Source organism: Rattus norvegicus, chromosome 2 (assembly GCF_021556685.1).
Source record: "Rattus norvegicus strain SHRSP/BbbUtx chromosome 2, alternate assembly SHRSP_T2T, whole genome shotgun sequence".
Lineage (NCBI taxonomy): Eukaryota > Metazoa > Chordata > Mammalia > Rodentia > Muridae > Rattus > Rattus norvegicus.
The window spans coordinates 15,149,488-15,172,653 of NC_141535.1; the positions used below are offsets into that span (position 1 = coordinate 15,149,488).

Here is a 23,166-nt window from a genome sequence, read left to right on the forward strand (position 1 = left end):
GGCTTAGACTCTTGTTAATAAATGGCACTTGAACTTATAAAATATTTTCATATACAGTATTTCATATAGAACAAATTAAATATTCATTTCAGTTTGATAACAACATATCATCATTTATGAGTTAAAATGAATAGAGTGGAATATATATATACATACATACATACACACATATATACATATATAATTTAATTTTATAGTTAACTGAAGCCTACATTATCAGTTAATTTTGAGGAAAAATCTTTCATCCTATGCTAATATTTAAAAAGAAATTAATTAGTATGTACATTTGCTGGCAGAAGTATGGCCCTAGCACGTTCCAAAATACATGACACAAATTTTCTTGTAAAAATTTAAAGTTATTTTTAAAATCTTTGAATGACTCATAAGTCTGCATCAAAACTATCTTTTAAGAATATAAGCAAAGTCCTTCAAAGTGCAATACTGGAATTTTACACATTAATAGAGTTAATTCTAATTTGTTTAGTCCAACAAAGCTTCTTGATCAGGTTTCCTTGAACTGTCATCTGAAAACAAGACCTGATAAAGGAGGAAGTAGAAGGAAAGAGGAAGAGGAAAGTATGTGGGTGGTGTTTTCAAGATATTAAAGAACCATTTCAATATATGTCTTAAGTGTTTATTTCTAATTGTAAGTGAGCTAGAGGGGAAGTTTATAAAGAACTCATGAGGAAACACTGGGTAGACTGTTTTCAGTCAACACTGAATTTCCTTTCCTATAAAGATCTTCTAACTTTTTTTTATTGGATTTTTTTATTTACATTTGAAATGTTATCCCCTTTCCTGGTTTCCCATCCATAAATCCCCTATCCTCTCCTGCTTCTTCTATGAGGGTGTTCCCCCATCCAACCACCTATCCCTTCCCACCTCCCTCCCCTGACACTCCCCTACACTGGGGGAGGGAAGGATCCAGCCTTGGCAGGACTAAGGGGTTCTCCTCCCATTGGTGCCCAGCAAGTAAATCCTCTGCTATATGCAGCTGGAGCAATGAGTATGTCCATGTGTAGTCTTTGATGGTGGTTTAGTCCCTGGAAGATCTGGTTGGTTGGTATTTTTCTTCTTATGGAGTTGCAAACTGCTTCAGCTCCTTGAATCCTTTCTCTAATTCCTCCAATGGGGACTCTGTTCTCAATTCAATGGTTGGCTGTGAGCATTCACTTCTGTATTTGTCATGCTCTGGAAGAGCCTCTCAGGAGACAGCTAAATCAGACTCCTGTCAGCATGCACTTCTTGGCATCAGCCATATTGTCTGGGTTTGGTGGCTGAATGTATATGTGCTGGAACCCCAGGTGGGGCAGTCTCTAAATCACCATTTTTTCAGTCTCTGCTCCAAACTTTGTCTCCATATCTCCTATGAATATTTTTGTTCCCCCTTCTAAGAAGGACTGAAGCATCCACACTTTGGTCATCCTTCTTCTTGAGCTTCATGTGGTCTGTGGACTGTATCTTGGGTAGTCTGAGCTTTTGGGCTAATATCGACTTATCAGTGAATACATACCATGTGTGTTTTTTTGTGATTGAGTTACCTCACTCAGGATGGTATTTTCTAGTTCCATCCATTTGCCTAAGAATTTCATGAAGTCATTATCTTCAAAGGCTGAGTAGTGCTCCATTGTGTAAATGTACCACATTTTTCCTTCTCAATCTGCTGTTGAAGGACATCTGGGTTCTTTCCAGCTTCTGGCTATTATAAATAAGGCTGCTATGAACATAGTGGAGCATGTGTCCTTGTTATATGTTGGAACATCTTTTGGGTATATGCCCAAGAGTGGTATAGCTGGGTCCTCAGGTAGTACTAAGTTTAATTTTCTGAGGTGTTGTGGTTTGCCCTGGAGTTATCTGTATTTTGATGCTAATTCCACTGCCCCAAGGACTAATGCCTAGTCATATACTCAGGACTCCAGTGACTTCACCAGAACCTTCTCTCCATTTAAATTGTAAAATGCAGTTGAGGGCAGGACCAGGATAGAAGGAAGCCTGTCATTGGATGAGAAGGAATGATGGCTGGAGAAGAGTTTGGAGGAAGAGGAGACAGGAATGGAAGAGAAGGGAGAGAGAGAGAGAGAGAGTAGCCAGTAGACAACATGGAAGCTGAAGTTAAGATTCAGCTCTGTGTATTTACAAGTTGTTATTAATGTTCTTAAGTGATGGAAGGTACTGGACTTTGTATGTTTAGGTAGGCAATTATATCTTGTCAATTGAGTAAAAGGTTATTGTGTTGAGTGTTCTTTCATTTGTAGATTTAAGTGTAATTGAGTGAGAGGAGGCTGGCAGATATCTTGGGGCACTGAGGTGCCGGACCTAGTGGGGGATAAAAGACAGCATTTATTTTTTATTTTTTATATTTTTACAACAACACTGAGGAACCTCTAGACTGATTTCCAAAGTTGTTGTACCAGCTTGAAATCCCACCAAATAGAGGAATGTTCCTCTTTCCCCACATCCTAGCCAGCATCTGTTTCACCTGAGTTTTCAGTCTTAGCCATTCTGATTGGTGTGAGGTAGAATCACGGGGTTGTTTTGATTTGCATTTCCCCGATGACTAAGGATGTTGAATATTTCTTTAGGTACTTATCAGACATTCTATATTCCTCAGCTGAGAAGTCTTTGTTTAGCTCAAATAACCCTATTAAAAAATGGGGTACAGAGCTATACAAAGAAGTCTTCTTACTTTTCTTCTTTCTTTCTTCTCCCCTTTCCCCTGCCACAGTAGCATTTTTAGTAAATATGTATTTGGTGGTGGCTGGGTGTGGGTGTGGATGTGGATGTGTATACAGCAATTAAAAACAATACAGTTCAGATATTACTGAGTTCTTAATCCATGATTTATTTTAGGTAAAATGGTAATTAATCTATTTCAGTATTTGTTATTTAAGGAAAAAGATCAAAGATGTTAACATAATGAAAACCACTATCAAGTTTTAAATTTGATTTTTGTACAAATATACGTGTGTGTGTGTGTGTGTGTGTGTTCCTGTGTGTGTAAAGAAGATATTAACATTGACATTAGAGGAGAAACTCTCGACTCTAGCCTCAGAGTAAACTGCCTGTCTTCAGTAAGTATTACTTGATTCATTGGAATTAAATAGTCTTACAAAGAATATAACCTTTCAATTTCATTATAGTAAGAAAGAAACAATTGATAACTCCTTCACAGATTTAGTTATGAGACCTAGCTCTAATTTTGAAATGAGATATACTAAGCAAAGTTTAAGTTAACTAGAAGGTTTCTAGTTAACTATATTTTTAGTTGTGACTCAAAAGAACGTGTTTCAACAAGATCTTCTCACACATATATTTCATGTGTTTTGCTCACGCCTGTGCTTCACTACCCTCCAGTTCTCAGCATCCCTCATCCTCTCAGTGTAACTCCACCCCAGTGTTTCCCCTTCTGCTTTCATTTTACATATATTCAACGTACACAAGAAAACATATGCCCTTTCTCCTCCCTACTATGCTGGTTTGCCCTGCGTCTCCATCTTATAAATATCATTTCCCATTTAGCTCCTCACATAGACCTTTTTAGCATTATTTCGCCAGATTTACCTAAAACAAATTTTTCATACACTACATGCTTTCTTTTTAAATCACTCTGTCTTGAAATGGTTGTTTTCAAACTAAATTTTCTAATAGGTATATTTCTGAAAAGTCCATATCCTTACTAAAACCAAAAGTTTTGAATTTTTCAAAATGTTTACAATATTAGTAAGAAGATTTGATGCAATAGAAATATAAGGGACTGTTCCCCTTTTAAAACTACTTAGAATAGATATCACAATTAGAGTGTCAACATAGGAAATTGTAAGAGAGATGTTACACAGAAAACCATGAAAGTTGGTAGTCAGTACATCTTTGCTCACCTACACTCACTTCCTGGTTTTGAGAAACAGTTTCTGTCCACTGATTTTGAGTGCCTGGAATGAGAAACAAACATGAATTAACCTACCAAGGAGAAAATACAATGAGGGACTAAACAAGGAAAAACTGTATTTTTTATGTCAACCTCTTTGCCAAAGAGTGGAGGAATGATCAGCTTTACTTACAGAGACTTCTATCAAGACGTTAGGAACTAGGCTTAGATGAAAGAAGACACCTTGTGTCTTGGAGGCCTCCCTGTGTGACTCTGGCTGTAAACGGCGCTCTAGTCTCGGCCTCAAATGTGAAAAAGCCTGTGCTGGACTAGGCAGCCTCAAGGGCCATGCTATAGTATCTTCCTCAGACTGTACTATTCAAAGAGCTTCTAGGTTGCCCACTGGCCAAGCAATCACTCTCATACTTGCTGGTACACTGGTTTAGCTTGAATGCTGCCACTTCCTATTTGTCTCCAACCTCTTGCCTTCCTATCTTGCTCTACACTGAAGAATGACCTCTGCATAGTCCCTGTCCTGGCTTCCTTGCCTGTTGGTTTCACCCATTGGTTTCTACTGGTTTTCAACAAGTGAGAGTGATCGATGGGAGGCAGGTGACCAGAGGTCAAGGTATTTTGCTTGAATCTTTCCTTATTTGGGGATGGGGAGGGGTGGGCTGTGCCTCTGCCTCTGGCATTAGTGTTTTCCTCTGTGACAACAACTCCTGCCAGGAGACTTAATGGATTCCAGATGTTAGTAATATCTGTCCACCTTCTCCTTACATTTGTGGAATAACTTGTTCATGCATTCATGTTTAGTTTTACAGGACCGAAGGTGGACAACTCACAGTTGCCTGTAACTAAAGCTCCAGGGAATCCAATGCTATTTTCTGATGCACATGTGCACACACACACAAACACACACACACAAACACACACACAAACACACACAGACACACACACAGACATACACACAAACACACACAGACACACACACACAAACACACACACAAACACACACACAGGAACACACACACAAACACACACACAAACACACACAGACACACACACAGACATACACACAAACACACACACAGACACACACACAAACACACACACAGACACACACACAAACACACACACAAGCACACACACAGGAACACACATACACACAAACACACACACACACAAACACACACACAAACACACACACAAACACACACACACAAACACACACAAACACACCACACAGAAACACACATACACAAACACACCATACACAAACACAACACACAAACACACAAACACACACAAACACACCACACAGAAACACACATACACAAACACACCATACACAAACACAACACACAAACACATAAACATGCACAAACACACAGAAACACACCACACAGAAACACACACACACACACACAAACACACACACACACAAACACACACCACAGAGGAGAGACAGAGACAGAAAGAGGGAGGGAGAGGGAAAGGGAAAGGGACAGGCAAAAATATAATTAAAAATAAAATGAAAACAATTTAAAAGGTACGTTTGGACCTTACTCCGGATCAATAAAGAAATGATTCATAAACATTTCTTCTCTCCCGGTAAATTAGGTATCCTAAGAACTTTATACTATCTCTCAAAGCTATGTGTTCTATACACATGGGATATCTCTGATACAATATTTTCCTTTTCTCTCTTTTCTTTTTCTTTTTCTTTTTGGTGAATTGGATAGTGTAGAAATTTCTTCCAAAATTTTATTGAGATATATGAGTTAAGGTCTCATCTGAACACCCCATTCAAATGCATGTACTTTAATTAAAAGACTTTCATTACATCCTTTTTTGAATGGACTGGATGACACATAAAGCAGGGCTAGAGACAGCTCAGGCATCAAAGAGCTAGCTGTGCACATGTTCCGCCCCTGGCACACATGTAAACATCCACGGGTATTGGTGGGAAAACTTGGTGAGACAGAGCCAGGAGAATATCTAGAGTTCACTAAGCAGCCATTTTGAGATTCAGTGAACCTTGGGTCCCAATGATAGATTTATCTCTAAAAACAATGTGAGTAGCTCTTGAGGTACAATACCAAAGGTTTAATTCTGGCCTCCATGCTACCCACATGTGTGTGCACTCGTGCAAATACACACACACACATATACACACACACACCACTCATGTGCATGTGACCACCCATACAAACACAAGTATAAACACTGTACTGGCTGGTTAATGTGTTAAGTTGAAACAAGCTAGAGTCAACAGAGAAAAGAAGGTTTAGTTGAGAAAATGCCTCCTTAAGACCCAACTATAAGGCCTTTGTCAGTAATTCGTGGGGGAGCGTCCAGTGCATTTTGATTGGCGCCATCCTTGGGCTAGTGGTCCTGGGTTCTATAAGAAAGCAGGTTGAGCAAACCAAGGGAAACAAGCCAGTAAGCAGCACCCCTCCATGGCTTCTGCATCAGCTCTTGCCTCAAGGATCCTGCCTTGTGAGTTCCTGTCCTGACTTTCTTTGGTGATGAACAGCAGTGTGGAAGTATAAGGTGAATAAACCCTTCCCTCCACACCTTGTTTGTGGCCACAGCATTTCATTGAAGCAATAGAAATCCTCACTTAAACACACACACACATACACATGTACCTGCCCAACCACAAAAACACATACACACATACATATACTCATATATACATCAGACATACATATATACATACATATGCAGACTAGCCCACGTACCTTCACACCCATATGCATACGCATTGGCATATAAACAGACACATAGTTATGCACACACAGAGAGATAAATGTACACAAGCATACAGACATACAGATTCACACAATACACACAAAGAAATGTGGAGAAGTAGAAATAAATACCCAAAGTAGGCCTACTGTCTATATATTGCCAACACAATCCCCAGATAAGAAATTCCCAAGCAAGTTGGAAAAAATCAAGACAAAGACAAGGGAATATTTTGGAATTAATAAAATATACTTAAAAGTTGGTGACTTCCAAAGTATTATCAACTTCTTAGATATCAATTATACACCGAACTTACAAGTCAGCTCAAGCATAGTTACATAATTTTCAATAATTTGATTTTCTGTTGAGAAGGGCAATGTTTTAGCTGTTGTTTTTTTTAGTTTGATGGGAGTGACATAGCCACAGAAATGGCCTCCTATGGCATCAGTCACTGAAGAGTCAAGTGTGGCATTCCTCACACAGGGACAAGGGTTGGCTAGGTGAAGCGACATGATCTAGGGCTTCTACTATTTAAAATAAGTTTTAGGAATAATTTCAGATCTTTAGTGTCTGACAGGTACCTCTCATAAAGATCTGTCTGTTCTCCTTTCTCCTGACTTGGAAGACTATTGCTCCTAACTCTTGAGGCACAAATTCAACTCAGCAAATCAACCAAACCCTGTATGGTGGAGCCATTTTCAAATGGCAAGGACAATACAAACAAGCCACACAGCCTAAACATAAAGTTTAGAAAAGGTCATTAAGGTTGATGCGGTGAGCTGCTCTTAGAGGAGGCAGTGGTAGTACTGGTAATATGGAATGATAAATGCCCATCTGTGGAGCTTGTATATGTTTTTGCCTCTAGTATCATATTAGCAATAAATGTTTGGGGATTCAATGTTTAATTGCCTTTGTTATGGTGTAATTTTCTTTTTTTTGTGTTTGGCTGAGAGTAGTGACATCTTTGAGTAATATCTGTAGGACTTCCTCACTACACCCACCTTTGATGTGCACCAAAGATCTTGACTGAAAATCTTGACTTCTTTAATTTCAAAAACCAAAAGAAAAGTAAAACCCCATGTGACGTTTATGATATTTTGACACAACAAATGTATTATTGTTAAAAATGTGCTTTCTGGTAAGACCAGGTTTGTCTGAGTGAAAACAAGCTAGAGATGATCTACTAACGTGGTCTGAAATTGGTCTTACACAATAACACAACATACCTCTCAGGAACACGAACTTTCATTCAGTGGCTCAACCAAAATGCAGTTTGCGGGTTTGTAAACTTGGAACATGTTCACTTCCATCGATTACCCCCCAGTGATAAGACAGAATGTGACTTAAAGGGATTATATATTTTCTTTTGATGATTATTGTTTGTCTGGACTCAGCTAGATATGAAGAGAACCGTGACCTCTCTCTTCCTCCTTCCAGACCCAAGTTGCTAAAATTGTATGCCATGTGGGGGATGCTGTTCTGCACCTCGTGTAACACACATGCAGATAGCAGAATCCTATGCAGGAATAATGAAAGGGAGAAAAACCCTTCACAGGCAGTTAAAGGTTTGTTGATACTGCCATCGAGAAACTAGAGTTGCCTCAGAATGAAATAAAATCTCCGTGTATTGTGGCTCTTGGAAGAGATTGTGTGACTATGTCATTAGAAAACCCAATTTTTTTTAACTCTTTGAATCCTTTAACAAAATAACCCGAATTTTGGCACAGAGAACAGTATGTCTTCTAAATACTAAAAAAATTTCTCTCAGATGTTTTGGATGGCTCTCTGCCTCTCATTCGCTGGCAGACCACTCTCCTATCAGTGTGTGCAGAAGGTCAATAAAGCCCCCGAAGCCGTGCTACGGAGCGCCTGTGTGAGAAAACCTGCTGTTGTTGCGGTAAATGCAGTGTCCACAAATTCATTAGGAATGCATTTGTTCCTGGAAGTGCTAGCTATTCCAGTAACTGGCTGCCGCCAATGTTTTTAACCATATTCTCCACATTTGTGCAGATGTTTCAGGGCAGAAAAAACAGTTTTCTGTGCTTACTGCCTGCATCCATTTGTAGTTTGTTACTTAATCAGCTCATTTTACCTTCCATCCACTTTAAAAGGGCAGCCTGGGACAGCATAGTTATGTTTGGAGCCCTTTTATTAGATTTATGGTAAAAGGGGGCTCTCTGGATGAAGGAAAACTTAATCAACACATTCAGATCTAAAGAAAATAAGTACAACACTGGGAGGAGCTTAAATGTTACAGTAACCATAAAAAGTAGAAAAAAAAAACAGCTTCTGATTCATAGTGGAGAAATCATACTTTGTGACACCACTAAAACATTAGGAAGAATTTTGCTGAGTATTTTTCTCTATTCAAGAGATGAAGATATCTCTCTCTCTCTCTCTCTCTCTCTCTCTCTCTCTCTCTCTCTCTCTCTCTCCCTCTCTTCCTCTCCTGGCTTGACACAATAAAAAAAAAGAAAAAAAAAGAAAAAAAAGAGATGAAGAGACATACTCAACATATTTATCCTTTTTGAGCAACACCTTGGAAGCTCACATTTCCCAATGTCCATAATCCTAATACTATTTGCAAATGATGAAGTTAAATTATAGAAAGGAAAAGAAATCCATGTGCTAACATAGCCTAGATTTTACAAGCACATACATCACATAAAAAGTGTGCATGTTTATCTCTTTACCACTGAGAGTCAAAAACACTAGACAAAAAATGGAATCACTGTGTTTTCCTTCTAAAACAGCACTGGTCTGCTTTTCTTAAAGCAATGTCACTTTAAGAGGGTGACAATGCTGGACTTCCTGTGATAACAGTAGCTGACACAACATGGCCTCGGCCTCCTTGTAACTTACATGTCCAAGCTCGGGAGAAGTGCAAGGTACTTCTCTCATGAATGGAACACATCTGTCCAGGAAATACACTTCCCTGTGCCAAATGCTTTTAGTGTATCTGCCCCCTGAGTGCCCTATCAGGCTACAGTTCCCTGTCAGCAAGTACCTTGTAATTCCTTTCCTTTTATGTTGATGAAAGTCTTGATCTATTATGCCAATATTGCATACTTTCCACGCTCTCTCAGAAACTATTATTCAGTAATGTGCCTAGGAGATCACATTCTGTTACTTAGACAACCAACCTCAGTTAAGAGCATCAGTCTTTTCAGGGAAATAGAAGCTGAATTAAGGCTTTGGTCTGTGGCTCAAGCACCATTCTGGGAGAGGAAAGGCACAACAACAAAACAAAGAGAGATCCAAGTTAGATTGGGCAGTATAGATGCTTTCAGTGGGAGACCAGAGCGGTGAAGCAAGTGTGCATGTGACAGTCTGGTGTGTATGTCACACTGCAGACTGGTGGATTAGGACCATATCCAGTGTATTAGAGTTGGGATGAGTCAGACAGAAATGGAAATCCCCCTGGGTTCTACTTATGGTCGAAGTAAGAACAGAGCCCCAGAATAAAACCCAGGCTGCCTCCATCCTCATTCTTGAGAAACCTGCCAGTTCGCAGGTGGTCATTATGTTTCCCTTTGCTCAGACATGCTGAAATGCACCATGGCCTCTGTGAAGAGGATATTGAAGTGTTAAGTCCATTGCTTTTTGTTTCAGCACAACCAGAAAAGGGTCACAAGGGGGACTTTAGAGGAAGTCTAAGCTATACTGATGTTTATTCAGACTATAGAATTGGACAAAATGAACTAGACTTAGGAGGGTTGTAATCAGTAGATCATTTTTCCCCCATCACAAATGGCTTTTCAAATAATTTCTGGGTGAATCAAAAGAACGTTAAGATTCCAATTAGGATTTCTTAAGTGACTAACATATACTAAGCCCCACTGTGGGTATGAAGGTTGAATTAGAAGTAATAGCTAACACATGAGACACAATGTAATCTGTGATAGGAAATACTTTAAGTGTTTTTAAAAACTGTGGTAGCATATGTCTAAAATATCAGAACTTAGAATATACAGGATCAAGAGTTTAAAGAAATATTTTATGATAAATCAGGTTTGGACCACAGGAGATCCTGTCTTAGAAAAAGGAAAAAAAAGAAGAGAAAACCAAGTACTTTAATCTTTACAATGACCTAGAGGGAGGCAGTATGTTTCTATCAATTTTAACAAGTCAGCAAACCGCTGCAGAGAGACTGGAAAATTGTTCTGAACTACAGGTAGTAGATCAGTGATCCAAACAAGGCTGCATGGCTCCAGGTTGACACTTTCAATTTGTGATCACTCCTCCAGTGATCAAAAACCATAGGAGAAACACTGTTGATTAGATCACCACTGAGGTCAAAACCCAATCTGGACAAAACCAAGAAGATCTCTCTCCACATCTGAATCCCCGTCTTGGTTTAGGAAGCCCTGAGAACACTGCCGTGTTTCTGAAATCTTGTTGTTCAGGCGATACAAGGTAAAATACATTCCTCTGTACATGGCTCCTCTTTCATTGAACTAGTTTACCATTTGTTCTAAAACAACCCAGTAAAAATAAAACTAAAACCTCACAGTCCAAATTCCCTGAGTTGACACCTCAGGTCATTAGTCTTGAGTAAACCACAACTTTAAAGGCAGGATAACATTCTATCAGCATCTCTTTTCTGGGGGGAAAAAAAAAGAAGACACACTGCAGAAAGTCTCATTACAGTAAAACTCCAAAACAGTTGCAAAGGTTTCCTGGTGTGGTCCTTTGTGGGTGTTCTCAATGAATAATACAGGATTTGCTACAGACCTTTTAGCCCCCATATCCCAGGAACCTTGAGAGGACGGTTTTAAATCCCATGGTATAGAGAGAATTCAGATTTCCAACTCCATATTCATATGATTGTTTAATATTTATTGACAAGCACTATTTGTTAGAGGCCCAAGTTGGCCAAACATTTGAAGTAATTTCCCAGAGCAGAAACTCTAGCTTATAAAAATAACTGCAAACAAGGTTTAAGCGATGCTCTTAAGTAATCAGCCATCTAAGGAAATGTTGGAGCTGGTGTGCTATTTTAGACCAGGAGCATACAAAAGTTTCCGATACAGTTTATTAAGAGACAAAGTCGTGGGCGGATAAGTCTTCCATGTTCTTCTCCAGGTAGATGAAGCAGATAGAAAAGCACTCTATCTAAAATGTGTCGCTGTAGCAATGACTTAATTATTTAGTCGGACTTGTAAGTCAAGCTCTCAAACTTTCTTTGATTTAAAAAAAATAGACTTATAGGTCCATGCCTTTTGCAGTAGGAAAAATAAACAAGTGAAAATCTAGTCACCACCGCCATCATGAAAAAAGACACAGTCCATTTGTTTTTTAAAAGTAATTCTAATTATATTGTACATTTAATGTGCTAGGAGTAAATGTGTACTTGCTTGACACAATTATGGAATTTTCACTATACAGAGCAGTTACCATACCCAAAGAAATTATCAGAGCAGTGCATAGCAAAACCACGGGCACAGATCTCAGCGAAGTCACAGCTTAGGAGGAAAAATACAATTCATAAAGAGTAACTCACGCATCAGATAAACTGATTCTTAGCTGCGTTAATTCCAACTGTTTATGGAAAGAATTCTAAAGAGGGAATCAGCACATGTTCTGAGACACAGTAGTTTCTGGACAGATTCATCTAAGATCGACATTAGGTGATGGGTAGATAGAAGCTGGAGAACTAGAAGTAAGTTTCAGGTAAGAGAAGACGAGGTCATGGCATGTACATCAGAGAACACAACCAGAAGGTCAACAACGAGACATGGCAGTGTAGAGAAAGTCATGGTGAGGATGATCTCAAAGAAGTGCAGCATGCCTTGAAAACTGAGGAGAAAAGTGAGTCAAGCATAAAAATGAGAAGCTAACATTATTTTCTTAATAAGATTTTAAAAAGCATTTGAAGAGGGTACTTCCGTCATCAAAACCGTTCATTTATACAAACATATCAGGTTGATGAGTGATATAGAAGTGTCACTGGAAAATAGAAAGTCTTGTCAGTGAATGTATGCACAAGCATTTTTTAAATAAGGAATGGACTTACAGATGTTATAATGTCAAGTAGAACAGGAGGCAGAAGTTTTGAGAGTCACTGTTGATAAATATGTCATCTCATTATATTTCAGATATGTGATAAAATTGTCTTTTACAACTTTACATGTTTAGTGAATCAAAGGAACATCCTGAGGGGAAATGAATGGTACAGAAAGGGGGTGGGACTTAATATTAAACATCGGACGTTTCTGTATAAATCAGACTTTTGAGCCTACCTTCTGACTGCCTTTAAATAGAACATCTTCACGCGTGTGTGTTTGTAGCCTGACATCAGGAAAGTAGATGCACCGCATATGACAGGACTATTACTAAATAAATTCTCCGGGGTTCTGGTTACAGATCAAAGTGCTACTTGGGTAAACAGGAGCTTTCTAGATGAAGGTGCTACTCTTCTTGCTTAGATGTGCTCTTCTGAAGGTGACACTTCCTGCAGTGCGAGTGTTCCACTGATAACATTACCACATTCTGATGGCCCTCACATGGGTTGAAGGACAGGGCCTTAATGTCAAGGTGGACAAGACCTATGGGCCTCAAAGATGAAGACAGAGAGAGTGGAGCACTGTGCTGTGCTTCTCTTCAACGGCCCCAGCAAAGCCCAACACCACTATGACTTTTAAGTGTTGAGGCTTCTGAGTGACTGACAGTCACGCTGCTCAGTCTTGTTCTTGGATTCCACACTGAGGTGGTAGAAACTCCAGAGGTTCTTTCCAGAGTGAATAATTCCATTTTAGTCACATTACTCACAAATTCAACTAATAGGAGGTAAGATAACTTTTCCTTTAGAATCATTGGTTTCAGGAATTCAGTTGTTTGTTTACTTGTTTGCTTTTGGTTTTGAAAGTACTAGGAACTCAACTGTAGGCCTCATGCATACTAGGCAAGTACTCTAATTTTGAGTTATATTTTCAGCCCTGTTAACGAATATAAAAGTGTTTTATACTATGATGCACATCATGATTTTACATATGCATGCATCATAAACTGGCTGAATCAGACTACGTAACCTAGAAATAGCTCATGTACATTTTATGTCGCAAAAGAAACAAGCTCACCTCACAGAAGTTTCGCATGCATATTAGTACCAACTATAATCACCACAACAAAGACGTATAACGTTGTCTCTTGAACTTTTTTCTCAAGTCTTACGAAAGATTCAGGTCCTGTGTCTAACATTTTCCCAGTCCCCTCCAATTCTAGAGTTTGATAATTGCCTAAAACTTGCTGTTTTATGAAAATAGTCACTTATATAAACAGTGGACATAGAAGAATTGTATAAAGTGAAATAAGCCACAACCAGTTAAAGGCTGCATGATTTTATTTAAAATGCAGACTTCAAAAGTGTGTCTTGTTTTTCATGTGTGTGCTACTCTTCTATTTATATATGTGTGTTCATGAATGTGGAGTACAAAAATTAATGGTATCTTTATTGACCCCTCTCCATTATATTTATTGAGACAGAATTTTCTAGAGTGCCTCAGGGATCCTGTCTTTGTTTTGGACAGCCAGTTAATTGAGTGGTTCAGCTGTTACATAGGTTTTGAAGATTCAAACTCTTGTTTCTCATACTTTACCCACAGATACCCTCTCAGCCTCAGAATATTTGACAGCTACCAAAATGGCTACTTACACAGCTATTTGTCAAAAGGCAAAATTATATTCTTTTTATTTTCCCTCTGGCTCTCTGTAGGAGCTAATTACTATTTCCCAATATGTCCTCTAAATAACAGAGGTGATGATTTCACTGTTTTGTTTCTTGGGAATGTATCCTCGAGTACTTGCCACTATGAGCAGTGTGATAGGCCCCGAGACCTTACTGGTATTATGAAGACAGCTTTAACTTCAGTACTTTATTGGGTACAGTACGAAACATATGTCTTTTTGAAAATTAATGACTCTGGGAAGATATTTCATCTATTGGATGTCAATGAAGCTCTGAAGCACTGTAGAATCCTTATAATATAAAGTCACAAAATGTTTTTGTAAAGATTACATATTCGAATGATTTTGGTACCTTTCAGTCAGCCTTTTCCTTTTCAGTTTTTCAGCTCAAGCTATGTTTATTGGAGACTCTGGGACAGAACTCTACCACAACACTACCTTCCCAGTCCTAGCCAAACTTGTAAGGTTTCATTTATTTACTCTTAGAAGTCATCAGAAAATTGATATTTTCCCATTCTCTCATAAAAATACGGAACAGAAATATTGCAATCCACTTAAGAGTTAAAGCTATCCAGTCACCTATCGTTTGCTGTGGCAGATACTCATATCTAGTATACAATCAATTGAGAAGGTGCCCACAACTTCTATGATTACTTTAGTATGCAAGCACTCTTTCTTCAAGCAGAAAATTCCTCTAAAGACTCATATAATTGTGTGATATACTTGTCAGCTCAGGCAAAAATTTACTCTTTTGCCATTACTCTTTCTATGAAATCTGGACCTTCTTCCTCCTGGTGGGTTGCTTATATGTGTTCCCTGGGTCCATTTTCACTTATGTTTGTCCATACATACAGATCCTGGAGAATTATAGCTGCAACTGTTGAGTTATTTTAGGCTAATTAGAAAGTGACTGCACTGTTCTCCTGCCACTGCTTATTAATAAAGTATGCAAGATTTGCATTCTGGACTCCTTCACCAGAGCATAGGCATATATTATAGTTCCAGCTACTTTCAGGTTCAAATATGTATTGTGATGATGATTGATGATGATGATAATGATGGTGGTGGTGGTGGTGATGATGATGGTGGTGATGATAAAAGATGCATATATACACAATTATTGGTTTTTGAAATTGTAGCATCTGCTAAATAAAAAGTATTTCATACACAAGTTAATTATTTTTTGTTTTTTTTTTTGCCAAAAAAACTAAATTTCTTGCAAATAGAGCTTAAACGTCAGGGGCCTAACTTAACAAGGACCCTTAACTTACTGTATTATGTGTAATTTCTATCCTACATTTTGAACAACATTTTTCAAATTACAAAAGGCCCCATGAAACCTTAGGAAACTTCTGCCAGTAATCCGGCCTTGTCAGTGACTCGAACATGTTATATTGAATATGGGAGCTAAGGTACACAATGACTTATGTTCTTCCTGGTTTGTTCTCACTCCTCATTCTACATGAGAGCAGAAGACAAGGGATGGACAGGAAGAAGAAATTGTTTCTCTAGTTAACAGATTTAATCACTCTTAACTGCAGAAATCACTCTCACATGAAAATTCATTGATGGTTCATGCCTGGGATAAAGTTCCCTGACACAAACAATTATTATTTCTAGATGACACAGATGAATCCTTAAAAATGATTCCACCCTTGTTTCATAAGCCCCCACTATGCCAAATAACCCTTATAAAGATGTACATATACTATAGTTCACCCTCCTGCTGAAAGGAGATTTACTGAACATTGTCTTTGTACAGTTTCTGTGCTAGATAGTTTACCCCTCTTTCCTCAACAACAAGACAAACTATTATTTTAGATTAACACACAAAAACAAAAACAAACCTCATGTATTAATTGTAGTTCTAAATAGTAGAACTAAATAAATACACGCCTGTATTGCTTGTTACATAGAGTTAGAAAATATGAAAAGTATAGGGATTCCAAAATTTTCAGACAACCTATTGTTTGCTGTAATTGCAGTGAAAACACTCAGCTTAACATTATCAGCTGCCAAGTAACTTTTCCAAAGATTTTGCTGATAACATTTTCAATAAATTAGATATTAATTTTTAACCTTTTATAGCTCAAGTCACAGAAATGTGTCAAGGCTCACTGATGCTGTTTACAGCCTCATGGCTCATAGTAGTTACTGCTCAAAAATACTTCTCCATAGAAGGAATGAATGAGTGAGTGAGTTTATCCTATCTTCCCTAAACCCAATCCTTGGAAAATGGTCATATATTGGTTATGCATACTTATAGGTGTGCAGAGTTTACTTCACCATACAATCTGCTAAGGACAGTTATTTATTTCTATCTATATAAATCTTTTTTTGCTAACTAGAGCAACAGTTGCTGCTTCCTGCTAAATATTTATGTTCTGCACTAATTCTAGAGGGATAAGGCTTGAGACTGAACCTCTCCCTAAGAAGAGGAGATGGTAAGATAGAAAGGTCTCAGCCACACATTTCACCTTGTTTCTTGTGAGACTGCTGACTATATCGTGACAACTATAGTGATTTTGACTTGACTTCAGAATAACTAATAATAATTTCTACTATGTTACAAAAGATGAAACCCTTTCTTCATGAAGGAATCTACCAATAATTTAGGTATTTGTATTTCCCCTTGTATTCTGAATATTTTGTCCCAAGTAAATTGAGAATAATTTTATCTGAAGTTTAAAAGTTGGGAAAACAGGATCTGTCCCAGAAAATCAGTTCTAGATTTAAACATTTTTTAAATTCCTTTTAGAAATAAATGATCAATTATCACACTTGTCTGGATTGAGCAATAAAACCTTTAAAACTTATTTAATAAAATCAATCATCTACTTTTTAAAATTTGAACAAATGAAGCAATAATTTTACTTATTTTCTTACGAAACAGAGACAGCTATTAGAATGAAATTGTAAAATCTACTTGGTATTATGGGTATTTTAATCCTGTCTCTCTTAATTTTTAATACAATTGCTATCATTTTAAGTGAATTTTGAAATATACTTCTACTACCAAAATGTAATATCTATGCCATCATACTTTATATTTTCAGCAAATTTATATTATCATTAATATTTTAACTAAAATATAAGCAAATGTGTAAATTTCCTTTCAGAGATTCAGCCTGTCTCTTAGTGAGGTGAAGAGGAAAAGCCTTTAAACTTTACCATAATTTCCTTTCTGTCCTCATTGGGTCATGAATTCTCTTCTCTGTGATTCTACAGCAGTGAGTTTCTAGAATAGAGGAGACACTAGATCCTTCTCTCACTAAGGTTTACCAAGCTTCAACATTATAAAATATCGAGTTGAGACTCCTGATTCCAGCTTTTGTGTAGACTGCATTGTCTTTAATTTCACAAGGTTAAAAGATAGTGTGGTTTTTTTATAAATTGTAGTAGTAGCCAGGAGTGAAAACTGCCACTATTTTAAAATTTTTGCCTCATAAGGGCTGCATCCAAGCTATTCTCTATTCAAGTATAAAAATCAACCCCCACTGAACACACAAAGTGAAAGTTTAGAGTTTATTTTCATATTTTATCATTAACCAAACTGATAAACATATAAATTCTGCAGTTGCCTTACTGTTTGGTAACCCTGAAGAAGGGGAACCCAAGAGAATCCTCAGAAGAATAAGAGAGATATGTTGACAAGATGTGGTATTCAGTGTGACCAAGTTTATTATCCTCAGTAGCGTTAGCTTTATCAGAAGCTCAGGAAAGCAAGAAAACAGCAGTAGCAACAGAAGTAAAACATGACTCCTTTTTACACACACAGGATACTGTACAAAACAACTTGTTAGTAATAAAGTACCCAGAGTTCTGTTTCTAGGTAGGGCTCCATGCTCGAAAACAGGAGGTTGCCAGGAATTGTGCTTGGAAACCAACTGAGAACACTAAATGGCTTTCCAGTGGTATGAGCAGGGTTTCCCACCTCATGACAAGCATGGCTTTGAAAGAGAGGAAGTTTAGTTTGCCCTTCAAGAAAAGTGATTTACAGGAGGAGGGGCACATTCTACTCTAAAAGGATAGGAGAACCTTGCCTGAGGCAGTGTTGTGACATTGCCAGGGAAGATGATTGTGAAATATTGAGTGCATGTTTTTGTGGTGATGTCTGAAAGTACTGGCCACTGCGGTGGTGTCTTCCTATCCCCCATGTCTATTTCTGGATCCACATGCTTATAATTACTAATGAAAACACAACTCTGAGAGGAGAGGTGAATTCTCCTTCAGTTCTTTTATATCCATTGACAGATGGTTTCTGGCGAAAGTTTCTAAATAATTCTTTCCTACTTTCTGTAAGAGAATATAATTCTGTTTTCTACTTGAATGAATGATGTTCTAAAGGTGATTAACTTTTTGTATTATAGTCTACCTGCGTGTTGCTCTCATCTTGGGCATCTATCAAGGACTGTCTCTAACTCCTAAAGTGCGTGTTGCAAATAATCAGCCGACAAAATCACAGTAACTAAGGGAAATCAGGACAAGTCTAATAGTAGCCAAGCTCTAAATAGGACTTTACATAAAAATAGAAAATGTGACTCAGAATACAGTACTAGTTCTTCTTAGAGATGTGTTCCCAACCATCAGAGTCAGCGTGGGCTGTGCCACTGCGAAGTGTGGCCTGACAGGCCTCACAGGAAGAGGAAAAGGGGCTTCACTCCCAGACTGTCCTGTGAACTATCATTTCACAGTATAACACGCTTGTAGGATATACAGAAATGTCTGCCTACTCATTCCATAGCAAGCTTTCAGTAGGCCTTACACTAGAAGCAAAGCCTTTCTGTTCTAGTGACATTTTAAACTCACAAAACATATCTTAGGTAAACAAGTGTCTGGCTTTTATTATTTATTAGCTGAATGATCATGATATCAAATAAATACACTAGGGATTTCTGTTGTGACCCACCATACACCAAGGACAGAAAAGACTGAGTATCTGAGCATGGAAAGGACAGGTGACATAATTATACCCCAACAATCTGCAGGAACATTTGAGAAACTCCAAATGGATTCTAGTCTCCCAGTAGCCCACAGGACTGAAGTGTCTTAGTTGGCTTAAGTTACACATCAGGGGTATAAAACTTTGTACATACTTTTTTCATAATTCTAGCTATTTTGCTTTCACATACTTTTTTTCATCCTGGTTGTACTTGACACACAGTCCGATCCAGTGGATTTTTAGAAAGTTTATAGTAAGGAGAGGTATACTGGGAGGGAACAAGAAAAACATTATAATAATCCCTGAGGTGCATTAACAAGAGAACTGGACCCACATCGGCTTGTGGGTGGCTTTTTTGTAATTGTGATTGTCTTGGAGGACTGAAACCCCTCCTCTCACTTCTCAGCCTTGAACTAATGGCAGGTGTTCGAAGTCCAGTTGCACAGTAAGTTCCTGTAAACAAAACTACTTATTTATAGACAGCTTCTCAGTACTGTTTCCATGAGCTCAGTCAGAATGCAACCAGGGTCACAAATCAACTGCAAAGAAAAATACATCCTATATTTGAATTGTCACAATTACAAGTTCATAAAGATAATGAACCTTTTGGAGTAACTCAGGATTAGGAGTGAACACAGGCTTAGAGAAACACAGAAACAAGCCCATGAGCTCCTGCTTTTAGAGCAAAACAAAATAGGGCTGACATCACGGAAATCTGCCAGCAGACTTAATCAAAATGTAATGTGCTTACTTCTCCTTTCTGGTCTTTCTTTTTTCTATATAATGTTCATGGGAACCAGCACTGGGGAGGGGGGAACATCAGTATTCACACATACTATGAAGTGAAAAGTTAAATCATTAAATATTCAAGGTTTCCCACAAATCTTTGCCCTTTGAAAATATTAGATGAAAAAGTAAAGTAACAATACCAATGTTAAGGCCTTTTAATACATATTGTATATAAATCAGTATTCTGTAACTCTTCTCACAATTCTTTTTGTTCAGATTTTGCATATATTTTCGAAGATAAAGTCTTCAATAGTTTTAACATATATTTAAGTTAAATAAGCTAGCACCTTGGCTTTTTTTTATTTATTCTTGTTTTGTTTGTTCATTTTCGTTTTATTCTTGGGCTTTTGGTTTTGATTTTCGTTTTTTGTCTTTTTTGTTTGTTTACCTAAGAGAGAAAGAAGGCATGGATTTGAATTGGTCTGGGAAGTGGGAAAGATTTGAGAAAAGATGAGGGAGAAGAAACTGATCAGAATGTATTGTATAAAAAATCCTTTCTTTTCAATAAAATTTAAAAGCAGAAAGCACATAGGCATTTGAATAGATGAACAACGTAGCAATTTAAAAATAGTTTTATTAATTTTTAGAGAATTTAATACAATGGATTTCAATCATATTATTACTCCTTCCTTAACTTCTCCCCCACCTACCCACTCACCCAAATTTATGTTCGCTCTCTCCCTCCCTCCCTTCCTTCCTTCTGTCCTTCATCTCATCCTTTCCACCTCAATCAGTAATACTACTTCACACTGACTCTCAAAATCTTGACTACATTCAAGAGTTAACATGATTACTTGAAAACATTCACTTTAAGAAATTGTGTTTCAGGAACAAGCTAAAATTAAAGCTTTGCTAAAGCTGGGATATATTTCTCGCTTGTAGCAAACAATAGGCAGCTGTTTACATTCATATTAAATGAATCTATAATACATGAAATCAATCAGAATATGATACACGAAATAAGTACAAAAATCCGAGGAGGGAGGCGTGAACCCTTAGCCAAGTGATCCATGGAGATCTATGGTGCTGCCTGATCTTAATAGATTTCCATTAGGCAATGGCTCAAAATGGGGCATTTTTGAGCAGAAAGTGCTAAGAGGAAGTAGCAGGAGGAGGGGATAGGAAGATGAATACCACACAGTGCTAAAGGAAAATGCAGGATGTGAACAAGTGCCGTGAAGGACACAGATTCCACTTGAGTAAGTGGAGAAATTTTCAGAGAAAGCAGATTGTCGTTACTTTTAAAAGGCATGTCAGATAGTCTGTGGAAAGTCATCTCAAGTCTGCTGGAGTGTAGCTCTATTTACCTTTCATTTTAAAATTTTAAATGCACATTAAATGAAAGATGGCCACTGGCATCTCTATAGATGCTACAAATACACACCCAATTGCTTTATATTTAATATATTAAAATCTTGTTTACACGTCTGCTTGTTATAGTTTAACACTGACCCGTATTAAATTGTAATCTCAATGAGAAAAGGCAACTTATTCCTGTCACCCATATAGCTAGTGTCTAGTAAGCGTTTTTGCAAGCTAGTATTTCTTACATGGTTGATGAAGGGGAAGAGAAACAGCCGGAAATCTGGGTAACTTGTGCTAAGGTGCGAATATGCTGGCTTCAAGTATCAGGAAGAGTCCCATACATGCGATCCTACCACCCTTGGGCAGGAAGGCGGGAGGCTTGCCACACATTTGAGATAGGTTTTAAATATTCTAAACAAGAGCAAGGGTTAGTTAGCAGTTTGAGTAGAGGAGCAACAAGCTGTTGCCAGCCATCTCTAAAGTATTCGTCTCTCATAGGTTATTTTTTATTAAAAACTGATTTATGTTTTCCTTTAAAAAATAGGGGTGGGAGTTTGGATAATTAAAATCGTGCGTTATAAATGTAGTAATTTGAGGTTGCTTACTAGTGTAGAAATCTGATCGAGCTGTCTGATAGGGAAAGACCCTACGTTTAAAATAGTTTGAGCACACTACTTTGTTTTTGTTTTAAAGCACACCGACTCTCTCATTTGTGTTGCTGCTGTTAACTCTGGGGTTAAAGGAAAGCCAACTAAAGCCATAAGCAAAGAATATCTTTGTCCTCCTGTGTGAAGACTGCTCACCAGGTGGGGACACTGGAGAAAGATGAGAACTACCGGAAAACAAAGACATCTTGGCTGATGCGCCCCATCCCCCGCTCTACCCTTCATTTAGGACAGCAGTTATGTCCCGCTGTGGGGCATATCACTAATTCATTCTGTAGAAGCTCCACTTAGTTGTTTCCTTATTTCTCCACTTAAGTCTTTCACACTTCTTTCAATAATCTCTCGTCTCTTTATGAGAGACACAGCCAGAATACAGCAAATACATAGGCGAATGCCAGCAGCAAACCACTGATCTGAGAACGGGACCCCCGTTGAAGGAATCAGAGAAAGGACTGGAAGAGCTTGAAGGGGCTCAAGACCCCATATGAACAACAATGCCAAGCAACCAGAGCTTCCAGGGACTAAGCCACTACCTAAAGACTATGCATGGACTGACCCTGGACTCTGACCCCATATGTAGCAATGAATATCCTAGTAAGAGCACCAGTGGAAGGGGAAGCCCTGGGTCCTGCCAAGACTGAACCCCCAGTGAACGGGATTGTTGGGGGGAGGGTGGTAATGGGGGGAGGATGGGGAGGGTAAGCCCATAAAGAAGGGGAGGAGGAGGGGTTAGGGGGATGTTGGCGCAGAAACCGGGAAGGGGAATAACAATCGAAATGTAAATAAGAAATACTCAAGTTAATAAAGATGGAAAAAAAAGATTCAATTGTATTTTCTGCCTTAACTAAATGTCATGACTTTACAACATTTGAGCTTGATACAAGAGCGAGAACTTGAAATACAGAAAAAGTGCTGGCCAACCATTTTAATAGTGAATCTGCCTTCTTTTGTCTTGACAAATTATTTGGACAAAAACAAACAAAAAACCAACAAAAACAGTAGCTCTCCTTTTGTTATAGAAAAGAGACACAGCAGAACCACAGAGTTAAACAACTACTAACACAGGCGGAGGAGCAAGGGCTCTCTGGCTAGTAAGTGGTCAGAACTCCCATTCTGGACCTGCAGCAAACAACTAGGTAAGAAAATAGCCCTAAAATGTT

General features: G+C 38.1%; 2 long non-coding RNA genes across 2 annotated transcripts in view; one reads left to right on the forward strand and one right to left on the reverse strand.

Annotated features, from left to right (window-relative positions):
• Positions 1–4,461, reverse strand: LOC148006627 (uncharacterized). The gene is made up of 3 exons (XR_015673617.1): positions 4,059–4,461; positions 3,876–3,929; positions 1–2,316 (listed from the first exon to the last, which is right to left on the reverse strand). It is a non-coding gene; the product is annotated as an uncharacterized LOC148006627 (long non-coding RNA).
• LOC147995963 (uncharacterized) overlaps positions 4,336–23,166 on the forward strand; it is a 24,411-nt gene continuing 5,580 nt past the window's right edge. The window contains exons 1-2 of the long non-coding RNA XR_015673610.1: positions 4,336–4,493; positions 23,026–23,142. This is a non-coding gene — a long non-coding RNA (uncharacterized LOC147995963). The remainder of the gene's footprint in view (positions 4,494–23,025; positions 23,143–23,166) is intronic.